At 40.8% G+C, this 18,298-nt stretch overlaps 1 protein-coding gene across 1 annotated transcript in view; it reads left to right on the forward strand.

Annotated features, from left to right (window-relative positions):
- Nucleotides 1–18,298, forward strand: part of LOC147718790 (connector enhancer of kinase suppressor of ras 2-like) — a 1,944,591-nt gene that overhangs the window by 1,520,888 nt on the left and 405,405 nt on the right. The window lies entirely within an intron of this gene.

Here is an 18,298-nt window from a genome sequence, read left to right on the forward strand (position 1 = left end):
ATGCCACTTCTAGAAAGTGGGCATTTCTCTGTACTTGCTGCATTTCTGCCTGAAACCCTGTCTCCAATACATGTCTGGGCTGAATGATATCTACACTTTGTGCATTCTCTCTAGACATCCACAAACACAGGAAGAGCTGGGTTTGACAGAGGACTAATCTGCATTCCTCTGCATTCAGATAACCTTCCTGGGCAGGTAGGGAGAGAGGTGGCTGACACTTACATTTGAATAGGCTGTGTCTAGTCCTCACACAAAGCCCTGATTTACGCCCCAAGGTTAGCCTGGCAAACAGGACATGATTGAAAGGGATCTTTGTGAACTTTGGAGAGTTCTTTTGAAGTCACCCCCTAAATCAAAGGCACTTTTGGGTATAAGTACAAGGTCTCTGACCCCCTAAAATCAGACCCTTCTGGGTCAAGATCCTCTGTCATAATTACTGCTGTGCTGTTTTAAGGACTCAACTGGATTGCTTTTCTGGAAGGACAGCTTTTCTTTTTTGCTGCCCTGCTTCTCCCTGACTGTGCTGAAAGAGAGCTGGACTCTGCCTTCCCTCCAAGTGAAATCCAAGGGCTTGATGGCATGCCTCCTATTTTCTGAAGTTTCAAGGATACAGAAGACTTCGTGCAATGCTGCTGGTGCGGCTTGACTCTTTCTTCTGTGAGTCCTATCCTTGCCTGAGGTGCCCTCTACAAGTTCTGGGCTTCAGATGTGGGGTCTGCAGCTGTTTTGCACAAAACCAATACATCATCACCACTATCAGAATTGATGCATCACCCTTCGACGCCGACATAGATGCTTTTAGACAACATCAGCTCTACAGCCTTTGCGGCCCAAAAACAACACTGCTTTGCTCGATGACAATGCATTGCCTACATTTCAGCGAAGCTCGACGACAATGTAATGACCCAACTGCGTTGAAAAGGTTGATGCATCATGCCCTCAACATTGATACTTTACTCCATTTAAGGTACTTTCTCAGCAGGCCCTACTCTTCCCGTTACATGTTCCATATCCTTTGTTCCTTCTAGTGTTCTTTCTCTGTTCTGTCCCTTGGACTGCAATCTGATTCTCTGTCAGCTGGGTGTATCTGCAGTCTCATCACCAGCATATGTGTGGTCTCTTCCAATTAAAGATTTCTATAACCAGCATGTGATATTTTACCTAACCACATTTACATTCTTTTGAGAGTCACATTTCTCCAGTACCCTTCAAACAGAATGGTTTTTCAGAAAGTACTAGGAGTGCTGATTTGTTTTCCCAGCTCCAAGCAAATCTGAGCCCCCCTCTCACACCTGCCAAGGCCCCTAAAGGCTTTGCTGGTTGCACCACAAATCATACTCCTCCATCTTGTGAGCTGCAGCCTACTTGTGCCCCAGACTGCAGTGAGCAGAGTCCAGGAACTGGTAAGGAGGCAGACTAGTGCTGTTTCTACCCTAAAAAACGATTTTCCATACCTGTGATTGCATCATCTTTTATTTTTTTTTTACATTTGTTTGACTGTCTATGCTTGTGGTAGGTACAGTTTAAAAATGTAGTTTTAACCTGCCCGTGATTCCATAATTTATCACATGTTTTATGTTTAAACTTGTGGTTTTTCCTGCCTGTGACTGATTCCATTTAACGTGTTGAATTGTGGGATTTGCAGTCCAAACTCTGTAGTTTTTCCCTCTCATTCCCCGTGACTACCACTTTTCCCTCCAAATTTCTCCTTAGCTGTGTGCTAAGACCTGTATGTTAAGCAGTGCACCCCCAGCCACCATTTTGTGTTAACAAGTCAGTGAAACCAGCCCCTCTTCCCCCGCCCCAGCAACAGGGATATTCTACATCAGAGGGTATTCTGAGACAGCAGTAATCTGCTGTGTGTTGTTTAAACTGTATTTATTAGGGAATGTGCACTTTGTTTTTTGTCCAGGAGAGGGAGTAAAGTTTTATTCAAACAGTATTGTTAAAGGACAAGTTTGTTAGGTCCTTACCTGCAGAAGTCCAAAGTGTGAATTGAGCCTGTCTGTCTCCTAGGAGATTTCTGAATAGAGCAGCCGCTTCCAACTCCCTGCCAGCAAACCGTGTCTGAGGTAGCGGGACCTTATTTAGTCTGCTATTGTTTGGTACATGTGTACACTGATTGGAGGTGTACTTGGTGTTTCTAGGCTTAGTGTCCTCATTGGTTGGGTATTTGAGAGTTCTGATTAGTTTCTGGGTCTGTGGTTCAATCAATGTAGGGTTGGGACTAGGGCTAGGGTTAGGATTTCTATTCGAAGTAGGGACTAGGGCTTCCTGTGTTATTGATTGTTGGGACTAGGGCTAGGCCTTCAATTGGAAGTAGCGATTAGGGCTTCTGGTGTGATTGATTGCTGGACTAACTGTGGGAGTAGGAGTAGGTTTAGGCTTTCTATTGGAAGTCGGGACTAGGGCTTCCTGGGCCATTGGTTGCTTGGACTTTGGTTGAGACTACTGGTAGGGCTAGGGCCTCTATTGGACGTTCAGATCAGGGTTTTCTAAACTGATTGGTTGCTTGTACTAGGGCTAAGATTGGCTGTAAGGTACTGGTCTCCTACTGGTTCCAGATTTTAGGGGTAGTGTTGTGATTGGATAGTGTTAGGGCTAGGGTTCCCATTGGCTGGAGGGGTCACTTGATTACTTGGGCTTTAAAAGGCCAGGGTTAGGGAGTCTCTGCCCGGGCGTTGAGGCTAAGAGAGGAGAGGACAAGGGCAGTTGCCTGTTTGAGCCTGATAAGGGTGGAGAGGACAAGGGCAGTTGGCTGTTTGAACCTGTTAAGGGCGAAGAGGGCAAGGGCAGTTTTTGAGCCTGTTCGAGACTGGTCGGGACCAGGGCCAGAAATGCTGCTCATGTTTCCATTCAGTAATACCCACCCACAATTTATTTTTATTTTGTGTATTGCTTTGTATAGACATGTAGAATAATTCTGTAAAAAAAAAATTCTCTTTGGTCTACATGTACTTGCTTCCACTGTACATCTATGTACCTCCATGTGCTATCTGTTACTTTACTCTTGAAAAAGCATATCCAATGCACTACCTTATTTCTCATCCTGTACCTCCATCAATATCTTTAATCTACATATACTTACCTCATTTTTGCATCTATATACTTTCAATGTACTTATGGATCTATATATTTATCACTTTCTTCTAATTTGGCATTTCAATTGTACTACCCTATTTCTCACAATATACTTCTCTTAATATATCTTCTAGTCCAACTTTCTGACTCATCTCAAACTACTTTCTACTCCTCTTTCCAATGCACTTCCCTATCTCTCACCCTATACATCTATCAATATATCCTCTACATCCACTCTCTCATCTATCCCAAACCCCATACCACCACTATGATCCCCAAAATAACCATTTCTAGACTCTCTCCTACTCTACCCCTCCTTGCATCATCTGACACCTCTTTTACTATACCGACCCCCAAAACAAACCTCTCTAAACTCTTCCCTCTGACTCTTCCCTCCAAAAACCCTTTTTACTCATCCAAAAGCCTCCTCCTACTGCTATGACCTAAAAAAATAAATGCAAATAAATTCATGCAATCCTTCAATCTTCTATCCCTCCACTATACTTTTCAATCAAAATAGCAAACTGACATGTTCACTTCTCAAATTCCATATTCCACTATACTAACTAACCACTAATCCTTTATGGGTTCCAGAGTAGCATGCTATCACCCCATCAGGGTTACAAACCCTATATAAATGCAAACCTTTTTTCCCTTTTCTACCCGTCCCTAACCCTTCTCAATCCAAACAAATGACTAACATATCAACCACTCAAATTAATTTCATGTTTCACCATACTAATTGAACACTAATCATTATGGGTTCCAGAGTAGCGTAATACTCACCAAAAAAGCACTTCAAAACCCCATCAGGGGTAGCAAGCGCTATATAAATACAAACCTCTTTCCCTCTTCTATCCCGCCACCTACCCTTCTCTATCCAAAGAACTGAATAACATATCCACCACTCAAATTCCTCCCTATTTCACTATACAAATTATCAAACACTAATCCTTCATGGGTTCTGGAGTAGCGTGCTAGTTGCCAGAAAAGCGCTTCATCACCCATCAGGGGTAACAGGTACTATATGAATGCAAAGCTTTCTTCCCCTTCTATCCCTCAGCTATCCTTCTCACTCCAAATAACTAACTAATATCCACCAATCAAATTACTTTCAGATTTCACCATACTAATTCACTACCAATCCTTAATGGGTGTCCGGAGTAGTGTGCTTCAACACCCAATCAGGAGTAACAAGCGCTACATAAATACGAACCTTCTTTCCTCTTCCATCCTTGTGCTATCCTTCCGAATCCAAATAACTGACTAACCTATCTATCCACCACTTAAAATGTACTTGCATGTTTCACTATACTAATTCAACACTAATCCTTGCTACCCCTGATGGGGTTTTGAAGTGCTTTTTTGGTGAGTATTACGCTACTCTGGAACCCATAAGGATTAGTGTTCAATTAGTATGGTGAAACTAATCCTCTATGGGTCCCGTTGTAGCGTGCTACTCGCCGAAAAAAAGCGATTTGACGCCTCGTCAGGGGTAGTAAGTGCTATACAAATGCAGTTACAATACAATATGCATGCTAGTAATGTAACGATAAGATCATGCAAACAGGACAGGAAGTAGTAGTCATAGATAGATAAGACAAGCTATAGCCCTTTTCCTGCAATAGGTACTGAGCAGGGATTTCTTTCAGAAACTTCAGAAACGTCCAAGTTTATCACTTACGTATTCATTTACATGAACATCTTTTCTCCTCACCGTATGCATTATTCCTCGATTGTACTTGGCTTCTGTGTATTGATTTTGCAGTGTTGGACTCACAGGCACGTTGATATTATATTTTCAGACAGACAGACACAGGAAGCCTAAATAGAACAATCAATACCGGTTTGAGTCCATTTAATGATTGAGTTCAATGACGTACAATCTACGCAACGTAAAAGGTGGTAAGGCACAGCCATGTCACAATACATGCGATTTTTCCAGGTTTTGAGAAGTAGTTCCGCACCTGCAAAGCTGTATTTTTGTTTTAGCCTGCTCACGTCAAAATCCTGATGTCCAGGCACATTTATGGATTTGATTTGTGCTACATTAAAGAACTACGCTATAATTACAGATTTTCCATTAGGGAGCTAGTCGCAGCGTCTGCAGTCCTACTCCAGTAAACTATCTAAAATGTTTTATCATTTATTCATTAATATGGCCATAGATCTCAGGTTATATTTTTTCTTGAATAATTCATCACCCACTCTCTGTGTTTTCGTTGTAATTACTCAACGACAGCACCGTGTACCCAATGTAGAACTTTGGAAATTGCGATTAAACAAGACCATTTTCTGCAGGAAAGCTTTGAGGCATCTGCAGAAAAAGTAGCGATTATTTACAAGCTTTTTTTCAGTGGGGGTCAACGTGTTCAGGGGATGATTGCAGTGCTGGGACAACATCTTTTATTTAGCATAATTGTTGCTTCAGCTCTGGGTTTGCGCTTCTCTTTGTGGCCATTCCCCTGCTATGTGTTGTGTTTATGAAAGAAAGATGGAGTTGTTATGTATTCAATGCACTGCCTGGCTTGTGATAGGGAGAAGGTCAAGCATTATCTTGAAGTTAGTTTCTCTTAAGTGCATTAGCTTTTTCAATTTAATGTATCGTCTGTAGGTACTGATACATCCTTTTTAATCCCCCTTACTTCATTTTCTGCAATTGTCTTGGACAATGCATCCCGCCCTTCTCTCACATCGAGTGTTACATACAATACCTACACAGCTTTGAGGCAATATTTTGTCAACTTTGCTAATTTTCTCCTTCTAGAAAAATCTCACACTTTGTGTTTTAGGGTACACAACCGGTATTATCTGTTTTTCTTAAGGATACGGAAACCAATTTCGCTTGCAATTCAATTTTCTAAGTAGCCTTATGTAGTTAAATTGAACAGATGTAAACTAAGATGCATTATTAACATTTTTACATTTCTGTAGTTTCACTACTGTTTAGGTCAAGGCTACACATATATTTACCTTCATCTGTCTGTTGACACGAGGTATTGTTTGCAGTGCTTTATATACACTTACAGTGGCCTTTTGGTCAGCCTCTTGCTCATGATTTGATAGCTTTGTTGCCTATTGAACTGGTTTGAGACTGTTTCAGTGGCTTTCTTCCCTATTCCTGAATGTGTCAGCCCAGAAGCATTTACATCTCACAATGTTATGATTGTAGGTATTGTATCCTCTCATTGCATACTCAATAGAACAGTTTTCTATTTTGGTTTAAGCACTTCCTGGGAGTGCATTTGTTCCTTTGTGTGCGTCATGAATCATTCGACATCACAACGCATGCATGCACAGCACCCGCAATCTTGCAGCAGGTTTTTGTTATTGAAAGATTCATTCCAAGTTGCCAGCTATAGATGCATATGCCTCTTAATGGTAGCCCACACATGCAGTTGGAAAACAAGCATTGGCAATGCCAATATAGTCTCACTAACCTGCTTTTTTGTTTTGCTATGATCTTTAGCTATATTGAATAACCATTCTTACTTATGTCAGTTCTCAGTGGCATACCCCTTCGCTTAATTGTTGGTGATCAGCAAAAGGTTCTTAATATTTTCATAAAAAGGATGTCTCGTGTTGCAAAACTTAGCTCCAGTTTCTAAAAGTGTAATTCCTGCAGCTGTGCTTCTTCTGTTTCTTCCCTTTTTATTTGTTTAGATGAAGCTTGACCCATACCTTCAACATTACAAAAGCTGAGCCTGTTTTTCTGCTCTTTTTTTTCTTACGCCATAGTCTATTTATTTAGCTGCATCACTTATGATGGTGTACAATGTGTTTGTAGCCCAACAGTATGATATGAAATCTAAAAGTTCTTTTTTGTATTTTTCTAAAATGCTGATGCAGCACTTCTTTCTTAGTCTTGGCACATACTGATTTTTACACCTTAAATGAAGAACATAAAACATCACCCATACTATTGCATTCAAGTAGGTGAGTTTTATTTTGAGTGGTCTGTCTATGGCAACGAAGCTCTTGCCCTAAACAGGACTGGATGAGTGGCTCATAAATTGTATTCAGCTGTTTAAAGGATACTTTTTAGTCCTACTGCTCCTTGTCAACTCTTGCTATCACTGTTTTAGGATTTTGTTATGTCCATTTAAAATTTCCAAATATGTCCCTCTAGTTCCATTTCTTTTAATGCTGCATTCTCCTTCAACGTACATATTTTAGTATGTACTTTATGTCGCTTGATCAACATCACTTTTTCACACTCCATTAAAGGTACTTCATGAAGTTGCTCAACTGAGTTCATGTTGAGCAGAATATGCTTGGTGATGAATCATTTCCTCAAATATTTCTTTCATGAAACATTTCATCTGAGACTATATTATGCACTCTTTAGTAATTCAGCTTGAGAGTGGATTGTGCTTTTTGAATGTGATTTCAAGTTATTTCATACAAGTAGGGTGATTTGTGTATACTCAGCATTATGAGATATCATCAGTCTTATATGAAACATTTAAAGTTTCAATCAAGTTTAGTTCCAAACAATTCGTATGTTGTGTCTGGGGTGAGTGCACAGTCATAAAACTGGTGAGCACAGTGAAAGGATCATTGCAGAAGGCACGAGCACAGGCATAACAAATTGATTTTAAGGTTTTAGCGATTTGGATGTTTATTTCTTTTGTTGATATGTTTACCTTCAGCTAATTGCATTTAGCGCAGTAAAAGAGCAGACAGGAGGATTATCTACAATATTTGTCTGAAGTTCGCTATCATCTTCATAGAGGAGGTCATTAAAATAAAAAATTCTATTGAGTAGATGTGTGATCTAGTTCTATTTGAACCTACGCATGATTGTCTCCGACGGGTCAATCACCATATTTAGATCTCTAAAACGAAAGCTGTGAAAAGTATGTGGAAGCTTCTCACCCTTTCCATTTCTCAGCTTCCAGTACTTAACACAAGGCGCTATATTCCTGAATAAATGCTTCTCACCCTTTCCATTTCTCAGCTTCCAGTACTTAACACAAGGCGCTATATTCCTGAATAAATGTTGTATTTGATCTCAAGTTTCCTTTAAATGTGTATCAGTTAAACTGTGATAGGAACCCTCAGTTAGAATGAAATCTATTTAGCCAAAACCAAGTAATAAATGGAAAAAAAAATTGTTGGAACTCACACATTTCCTTTTAGAGTTTGACCTAGGCTTGCTATATATTTTTGAAGAGAAACAGGGAGGCGGGTTTTTCCCTGCAGGTTTCACTGCCCATATAAATGGATGAGCTAATTCAAGCTTCTCTACAACATATTTGCATACATTTGATGTGAAGTTTGCCAGGTCTTTTCACTTGTCAACGTGCATTGATAAACACCTACATACCCAGTATTGTGTATGTTTTCTAAAGACCGTGTCTTGAAAACAGAGTACCTCCTGTTTGGTTACAAAACCCTTGCATCTTCTTCCAGACGTTTGCTTAACTCTACCATATTCCATGAGTAAAAGGAACAATTAAATGATAATTTGTAGGCTCTGACCAAAGAGTGCTGTCTTTCTCAGTGGGCAAGCAATTAAGCCTTGAAGTTGGAGTTAGGTGTGCTTGATCTAGTCACACCGCTTATATACAGTGCGCTAGACCACCCCCCACTGCAGCTCACCCCAACCTTCGCAGTTATGCACTGCTTCTAAATGGTTAAAGTATCACATAATTTTTTTGTAGTCTTAAAAGTATTTTTCAGTCCTCGACCCTTGCTATTGTTCTTGGATCCACCTGCTTGCTGTATTCCTCAACTGAGACCTTCATTTAACTACTTGGCACAGATTATGATGATGGGCTAATATCTATCATTGGCTAGTGGGGGTACACAGCTATTGCTGTTTATACAGTTCCAATGAATAGGTGTTGTAATTAGGTTAAATAACTCATAATTTAATATGCCATGCATATCTGAATTAAAACAGATGTCTGAGCAGTGAGTATTTGGACAGTTATTTACCATGAACATCTTAGGGTCAACCTCACCAATGGATAAACTGCTACTGAAATCTGAGTTAAAGTACACAAATTATTGCTTGCAGTACCATTAAACCTGGGCTTTATTTTTGAGTTTTTTGTGAAAACACATCAATTTTGGTGGAAACACCAATGGTGAAGATTAGCTGGCGCAAGATGATGCCCCCATTATGGGAATGGGCGAATAAGGACAACTTTTGGCATCACATTCATAGGACAGAGATACATTTTATGTTCAATGCTTGATGAAGTTAAGCTGGTGGGTTGTGTTTTGACTGCTATAGGTTCATTTTTATTAAAATAATTGGGACTACATTGTCAACTCCTTTTTTTGCGGTAGGCACAATAGATTGGGCAGGCTTTCGCATTGAATGTATGTTTATTAAGTATTTGTTCTGTTTTTTATGAGGTGGTAGGAAACCTAAAGAAGGGTTTTTTGTAGACACCGAGGACTTAGGTAGTTCTACTCTACCCTCAGAAGTTACTTCAAGTATATGGATTGACTAAACACTAGGATCAAGAATCTTGTCAATCTTGAGGAATTTTTCTGAGACCTCGTGTGTACACCTGCTTACTTGTTTTTGGCGAAGGAATGTTAAGGGTACAGATTTTAACAGGCCTTTAGTTGGTATGTTTGAATGATCCTCAAAGGGATCTTCTTTGCGGTCTTCTTCCAAGCTTTGGAACATTTTGGGAAGCATCTCTTACAAAGTTTGTCTCAAATAGGAACACATTCACAAGGTTTTGAGCAATGCTCAGCCTCTGTTTTTGAACAATCCACAAGTGCACTTGGTATGGCCTATTATCAGTTGCTTTCTCACTTTGCCACTGGATTCAATCTAGCCTAGCTGATGAAGGGTGTTACCCAGAAACCAGTCCCAGGATGCTTGTTTCTGATCCAGGGAAGACCTGGTTTGGCAGTTCTGGCTGGACTGTTCCCATAAGGAACAGGGTCATGACTGATTTGCATATGGCCAGGTCTGACCTGGGGTGGTGAAGTGAGCTATGGAACGATGATGGATTCAACCCAGATCTGTGACTGGGGGAGAGTGTCTGAAAAGTTTCAGCGCTCCGTCCATCATCTCCTTGGGTTTGCTTTGTTTGCCCTAAGTTGGCAGGGTATGCCTAGAGACGTGGGTCCCTTGCTAATTTTGTCACTGGATTCAAACTAGACTGGCTGACATGGGGTTTTACCCCGAAACCGGTCCCAGGATGCTTGTTTCTGGTCCAGGGAAGACCTGGTTTAGCAGTTCAGGCTGGACTGTTCCCATAAGGCACAGGGTCAAGACTGATTTGAGTATGGCCAGGTCTGAACTGGGGTGGCGAAGTGAGCCAAAGAACGATGATGGATTCAACCCAGATCTGTGACTGGGGGTGGGTGTCTGAAAAGTTTCAACGCTCCGTCCATCATCTCCTTGGGTTTGCTTCTTATCATTTGCCACCATAAAGGATGTATACGTTTGTAGAAGCATTATATGTAGCGCCAGCTTGTCAGACTGGAGCAATAGGGTCGTAGATGTGGTGTCACTATGGTGCAGTCAGTGACTGTCTGTCATTGTAACCATTGGTGCCTGATTGTGAAACATTTGAAGCCTGTCTTGTGTGCCATTTTTCCAGAGGGACATCAGTGTAGTTATGTTCATTGATGGAAATGGTTTCTATTTATTTTACAACGTAGACCAACCAGATGCATAGTTTTATGAATATCCTCTCCTCTAAAAATGTTCAGAAGAATTCACAAAATTAATAAATTAAATTAGCAATTCTCACATTTATTTGCACTACATTTTATGTATTGTGGCTACTTTTGTAATTAACTAGTTAAATATCTGACTTTCACAAAGTCAAGAGATGGGGTTTGCACACTTACAAACAAGCAAGGTCTCTACTATCGGTTGCAAGTAGCTCAGCGCAGAACTCCACAGGCAAAAAACTGTTCAACAGCAAGTATATAGTATTTTTTTTTAATTTTTTTTTAAATTTATTTATTTATTTATTTATTTATTTATTTATTTATTTATTTATTATTTGAACCAGGACAGTACATTGGATACACATCATTTCATAGAAAAGAAAAAAAACAGAAATTTAAACATCAGCAACAAATCACCAGAAAAAAGGAAAAAGATCTGTAGGTGTAATTCCACCAACATAGAAAATTACATAAGCAGGGAGAAGTGATAACAATACGACGGAGCATAAAAAGACGTTACAACAAAAGAAAAAGAAACATTAGTGACTACCTCTCATGGTAGGATTTATACCTTCCCGCCATTGTTGTATAGGATTCCAAATAGCCTCGCCCAATTTCCTAGCTTTCAATCCCCTAGTAGCATAAATCGATGTCTCATAATTACAAACCGCTAGGAAGCGAGCTAGCCACATTTGGAAAGTAGGGGGGACAGAGTCTTTCCAACAAGCTGAAATGATTATTCTTAGTATAGCCGTACCAATAAAGACAAGTCTTCTTTCGCTTCTAGTAAACGTTAAGGACCCGTCAAGACCCATTAAATATAAACAGTCAGATTCAGGTAGTCTATGGCCGAATATTACCAACCAATAATCTGCGATCTTACTTTTTACTAAATCGAGCTTACCACAACTACTAAACATATGAATATTATCTGCCGGACCCGTTGCACATCTAGGACAGAGATAATTTTCTCTTTTCCCCTAGGTATATAGTTTAACAGGGGTATAATACAAGTTAAACACAGTTTTATATAGCTGGGCTTTAAGATTACTAGACATGAGCAGGCGATTAGATAGTTCTATACATTTATACAGATCAACATCAGGATTTTCAAGCTTCACTACCCATTTTGCTTCTGTTTTCTCTAGATCATCTCGAATTTCACACATAAGGGTATCATAAAGAGTGCCGATTCTTGTATTGGATCTATTCACTAACTCAAATAATTGAATATTTGAGAGATCTACAGTTGATATATTAGATTTGAGTTTAGTAAATAGTTGAGCATACTTAAGAAAATCTCCATTGAGCAGATTATATTTCACTTTTAAGTCAAAAAAGGAAGTTTCAAACCCATTAATCAAGAAGTCATGAACCGTTAAAATACCCAGGAGTTTCCATTTTCTAGCTGTAGAATCGAAACCAATATTGAAGGTGATAGACGAGTGCCACAAAGGTGTATATCTGGTGATCTTGCTAATTTGCATATGTTTGTGGATCTTCTTCCAAACTTTAAGAGCATTAGTTATAGTTGTATATTGTCGATATTTTCTATAATAAGAGGTGTCTGTGTAGCGAAGAAACAAGCCGTCAGCGTTACTCCCCAGAATAAGCTCATAAATAGAAGGAATAGATTTAATTACGCTGTGGTCAATTACGCTTTTAATTTTAATCAGAGGAGCAAAGATCTGCATAAAAGCAGACCAATGATACAAAGTTGTGTTGGGGATAGCTAAACCTCCTCTGTCTGAGGGTAGGGACAACAGTTTGTGTGACCTCCTGATCTTGCAGTTTTGCCAAATAAACTTGGACATAAGTGAATTTAATGTTTTCAAAATCTTATCACCAATGGCTAAAGGGATAGCCCGGAAAAAATAAAGAAACCTTGGTAGGACGTTCATTTTTAAAAAGTTGGCTCTCCCTATAATTGTAAGATATAAGCTATTCACACGATCAAGATCCCTTTTAATTCTATCTAGAAGAGGGTCGAAATTTATTTTAATAATAGTTTTAATATCTGGGCTGATCACAATTCCAAAATATGTGGCATTATTCGTCACCCTAGGATCATTGCAGACTATATTATTAGTGCATATAATTAAAGTTTTCCCCTTATTAAGGGAATACCCTGAGAATTTACCATATTCGGTGGTAAGGTTTTCAATGGTGATAATAGCCTCAGAAGGATCAGGAGTAACAATAGCTATGTCGTCTGCGTAAGCCAATACTTTTGTTTGGCATTGACCACAGACCACGGGCTTAATTAAGTGAGTCTCTAAGAGTTTTAAAATTAAAGGATTGATATACAATGCAAATAGTATAGGGGAGCAAGGACACCCCTGTCTAGTGCCCCTGGATATGCTGATATGGCCAGAAACAGATCCGGGTAACTGAATCTTAGCTTTGGGGAAGTGATACATGCTTTTGATTGATTTTATAAATTTGGGGCCAAAATTAAGGTGTGACATAACCGCCCATAAGAAAGACCAAGAGACGCGGTCAAAGGCCTTTTCGGCATTTAACAGGATCATTGACATCCGGCCGCCCGTAGCAGACATGGAATCAAACAAAGTAATACCTCTATTAATATGGTTGGTAGTCCCTTTCCCTGGGAAGAAACCATGTTGCCACGGGGAGACCAAATGTTCAATGACCCTGCTCAGCCTGACAGCCATCACCTTAGCGTATAATTTGGAGTCCAAATTAATTAATGATATTGGATGGTAGGAGGTAACTAGTTCCGGAGGTTTTCCTTTCTTTGGAAAGACGACAATATTAGCTTCACTCCAAGATTCAGGAGGTATCCCGTTGTATTGAATGCCTAGAAATAAGTCATGGAGAAGCGGCCCTAGCTGGTGAGACAGGATTTTATATAAATCAATAGGAATTTTATCAGGGCCTGCGGCCTTACCAGAAGCCATTAATGATAAAGCAGTAAGCACCTCTTCTATTGTGATTTCTTATTCTAGGCCTCTTCGGGAAACATCGTCAAGGCGTTTTTCAGCGTTTGGGGAATTGAGTAAATTATGTAGATAAGTAGCGGAGTCATTTTCGGTATACACGGCATCCTCGGAATATAATTTCTGATAATATAATTGAAATTGCTTGGCAATATCATCAGTTTGGGTATATACCTGTCCGCCGTCCTGAATAGAAATAATATTTTTGGAGGTGGTCTTCTGTCGAGTGCGAAGTGGTAATTATCTGCCGACTTTTTCTCCACTCTCATAAACATCCTTTCTATGTACTCTGTACGTTTGGGCCGCGTTCTGACTGAGATTGTGGTTAAGGTCTGTTTTTAGAGCGATGACCTGATACATCTCCTGTTTTGCATCACAACCTCTTGATATTTGTAAGATATGTTGTTGCTCAGCAATCACTAGAGCTTGCATCTTTAAATTGAAGTCTTTGGGTAGCTGCTTTCTGGCATGATTTTGAAAACTAATGGTTTCACCTCTAAGGGAGGCTTTAAAGCTATCCCACACTACATTCCTCGACGCGCTAAAACGATTGGCCTCAAAGAATTGCGTTGTCCAAAGTTTTATATGAGAGATATATTGGGTATTTGCCAGCAGTTTACGGTCAAATGTCCAGGACCCGCGCTGACTGGTGGGGTCGGGTATATTTGTTAAAAAAATGAGGGAATTATGATCCGAGATAATCTTTGGCTGTTTGCTAATTGAAGAGTGTGCTAGAAATTCATGTGATACAAGGAAACAATCAATCCTGACGTGTCTCTGATGGGGGTGCGAGAAATACGTATACCCAGGATCATCTTTATTAGAGTAATTCCAAAAATCAAATAACCCTAAACTACTAGACAGTCTGACAAGTGCTTTAAAGACCTTGGGTTTACGACCTGTATATTTCTGCTGAAATGGAGTTACATCATCAGGGTGTACTTTAAGAGAGATGTTGAAATCCCCACAGATGATAAGTGGGCCTTGCCAGGTTGGGAGCTCTGTTTCTAGAAAATCAAGAACAGCTGGATCGTCTTGATTAGAACCGTAGATAGTGCAAATTGAAATTCCCGAGGCCAGTTTAGCCACCGCCCACCTGCCATGCGGATCTGAAATATGCCGAACTGCTGTCCCAAGATGAGTTTTTGCCAGAATCGCTACACCCCTTATATTTGAAGTTTGTGTTGAGTTTGTTAATAAATTATAACCTCTTAATCTCAACAAAGATCTTTTATCCCAGGGTATATGCGTCTCCTGGAGACATAAGACATCGACAGGGTTTAAGCGGACTAATTCAGCCAGAAGAAAACGTTTATTAGTAGTCAGTAGCCCCCCTACATTCAATGTTTGAACCGTAAGCTTACCCATTATCAAAGCTGTGTGTTTGGTAACGTATAATACCTGTGCATATTTGATTATAGATACTATGTCTCGGAATCACCTTCTGCTTAGAATTAATTTTATTATATTTCATACAAACTGTGCATCCTTTTATCTGGCCTGGTTCATTTTTTGTTTTTAATGCACCCCCTCTCTCCACCCTCCCCCCTTCCCTACCCCCCTTAACCAACCCTCCCCCCGCTACCCCCCCCCCCCAAAACAAGAGGCATTCAGACTCTACCAGAGTCTGGGATATGAAGAGCAGAGCGAAACCTGAGCTACCACCTTAAATTAATATAATATAATATGAAAAATCCCAACAGGATCACCTAGAAAGGGAGCAAGCCAGGTATGACGTGAGAGAATAGCAACTCAAGGAGATTGAGGCCTTAATGTTACAATTCAATAGTCTAATTACTGAATCCCATCTAAATAAGCTTTGGCCTTAATCTCCAAGTTAAAAAAAAAACAGTCTGTCCTGCATGCACCACTTTTAATTTAGCAGGATTATTCAGGTCGGCTTGGACTCCTTTATCCTGAAATGGCTTGATCAATAAGCGTAGACGCCATCGCCGCTCTACAGTTGCATGACAGAAATCAGGTCTAGTGAAAAAAGAGCAATCTTTGAACTTCAATTTACGATCGGGTCTAGCTTTCTCTGTGACAATCTGCCGCAACAAAAAGTTCCCAAAATAAACTAAGATGGCACGAGGGTAAGCGCCAGGTTTAGCAGGTATTTTAAAAGGGACTCGATGTGCACGTTGCATTTCTAAGTCTAAGTTCCAATCATTAAGTTCAGGCATTGTGTCTCTAAACAACTGCCCTACAAATGTACGGATGTTCTCGCCCTCAATTTTTTCGGGGACTCCCAAAATACGTAGATTGCTGCAGCGTTGTCGATTCTCGAAATCCTCGAGTTTCCATTTCATATCTGATAGTTCAGCGTCTTGTAGCTTGATTTTTTCAGTGTTAACCATCACCTTGTTCTCGTTAAGGAGCACTCTTGACTCAATCTCGGTCACTCTCTCTCCAAATGCAGTGCGGGTCTTAGTAAGCTTTCTGACAACCCCCTGAACCTTACGTAATGCAGCTCTAGATTTTTTACTTTCAAGGGTGGTCTCTTCCCTATGGGCTGCAATCGCTTGCAAAATAGTCTCCACTGCTGCCGCTGAAGAGAACTCGCCAGAATCATCAGGGTGATAAGAGTCATGAGCAGGAGAGAGAGACAGCTTCGGAGGAGGATGATCACCCTCTGTGCACCGGTGCAACGGTCTGGAACCTTGCCCCTGGTTTTGTGAGAACAGTATTGGTTTTAGAGTGATCTTCATTGGTGCCTTCAGAGGAACTGCAAATATATTCTGATTCCTGTCCCTCCTCTAAGTCAGAAGAGAGCTCTGGGTCTGATTCAGACTCAAGTTCTAGAGAGCCATCCGTTTCAATCTCAACCCCTGCTTCATCAGAAAATGAATAAAATTCAGAACGTTCTTTATCCCCGTCTGTAGTTATGCGAAGTTCTTGCGCTACGGTTACTGGTGTCTCAAGTTCAGGGATAGCAGGGGGTAGGGGGGGTTCTAGAGCTATATTTAACAAGCTAGGAATAATTAGTACTTGGAATTAATCGATGTTTGGTCCGGCATAGAGACACTTATATCCTCCGGATGAGTCAAGACTTGGCCCTTATCTTGAGCGACTGGCTCGTCTAGATGTTCTCCTCCCAAAATATTGGCACTTTCACCTGAAAAAGACATACAGAGCTCAACAGCGTCTAGTTCATTTTACTCAATCGGCTCTATACTTAAAGTAGAATTAAAGGAACCCCCCGGCTTGTTCCTAGCCGTATTAGCCTCACTCGTCACAGTCAAAGACACAGACCCAGTACTCACAGTTTGTAACATCAGTTGAGGTGGTGAGGTGGAGAGCTGAGCTGTCGTTAAATGCTGAAAAGGCAAACTGTTGTTCAAGAGCTCAGTCGCGTTCGGTGTGGTTGACTGATTCATGTTAAGGGCACCTTGTTTTCGCCTCAGTAATTCAATTACTGATCCACCTGGAGAAGGCTGAGTTAGGGGGGTCAGTTTCCTTCTGGCAGCAAGAGCATCGTGTCTTGGAGAGCACTCCGTAGGTAAAGGTTTCTGAGTTTTTGCCCTGCGCCGCCCTGTTGAAACAGAAGCACATTCAGATCCGGCTCCATCTTTTTGAATCCGTTCCGATTCTTCCCTAACTGTACGAGCTGCTTTAGCGAGCCTCACACGAGCAGCAGCTGAAGAAACCGCTGAGGCCATCTTTGGGGGCATATCAGAACGTTCCTGTGCACAATTAGCAGAAGACAAAACTTGCAGTTTCTTCCCGCCCGTTACTGAGTCTGGGTGGGCTGGAGCAGGCAAACCGCAGGTAAAGGAGAATTCCTCCGACTGAGCAATCACATCGCGTGCAAGTGAGCAGGAATCGAGGTGAGCCCAGAGCGTGCTTGTAGGTAGAGCAACACAGAGAGATTTGAGAACGGCGTGTTTAAGGCAGGTAACCAAAGAATGCTGCTGTGTTCCTGCAGCGCAAAACACGCAGATTGATGCATCTTTCAGGGGGTTTTACCCCGAAACCGGTCCCAGGATGCTTGTTTCTGGTCCAGGGAAGACCTGGTTTAGCAGTTCAGGCTGGACTGTTCCCATAAGGCACAGGGTCAAGACTGATTTGCATATGGCCAGGTCTGAACTGGGGTGGCGAAGTGAGCCAAAGAACGATGATGGATTCAACCCAGATCTGTGACTGGGGGTGGGTGTCTGAAAAGTTTCAACGCTCCGTCCATCATCTCCTTGGGTTAGCTTCTTATCATTTGCACCATAAAGGATGTATAAGTTTGTAGAAGCATCATATGTAGCGCCAGCTTGTCAGACTGGAGCAATAGGGTCGTAGATGTGGTGTCACTATGGTGCAGTCAGTGACTGTCTGTCATTGTAACCATTGGTGCCTGATTGTGAAACATTTGAAGCTGTCTTGTGTGCCATTTTTCCAGAGGGACATCAGTGTAGTTATGTTCATTGATGGAAATGGTTTCTATTTATTTTACAACGTAGACCAACCAGATGCATAGTTTTATGAATATCCTCTCCTCTAAAAATGTTCAGAAGAATTCACAAAATTAATAAATTAAATTAGCAATTCTCACATTTATTTGCACTACATTTTATGTATTGTGGCTACTTTTGTAATTAACTAGTTGAATATCTGAC

This window comes from Lissotriton vulgaris, chromosome 4_1 (assembly GCF_964263255.1).
Source record: "Lissotriton vulgaris chromosome 4_1, aLisVul1.2, whole genome shotgun sequence".
NCBI lineage: Eukaryota > Metazoa > Chordata > Amphibia > Caudata > Salamandridae > Lissotriton > Lissotriton vulgaris.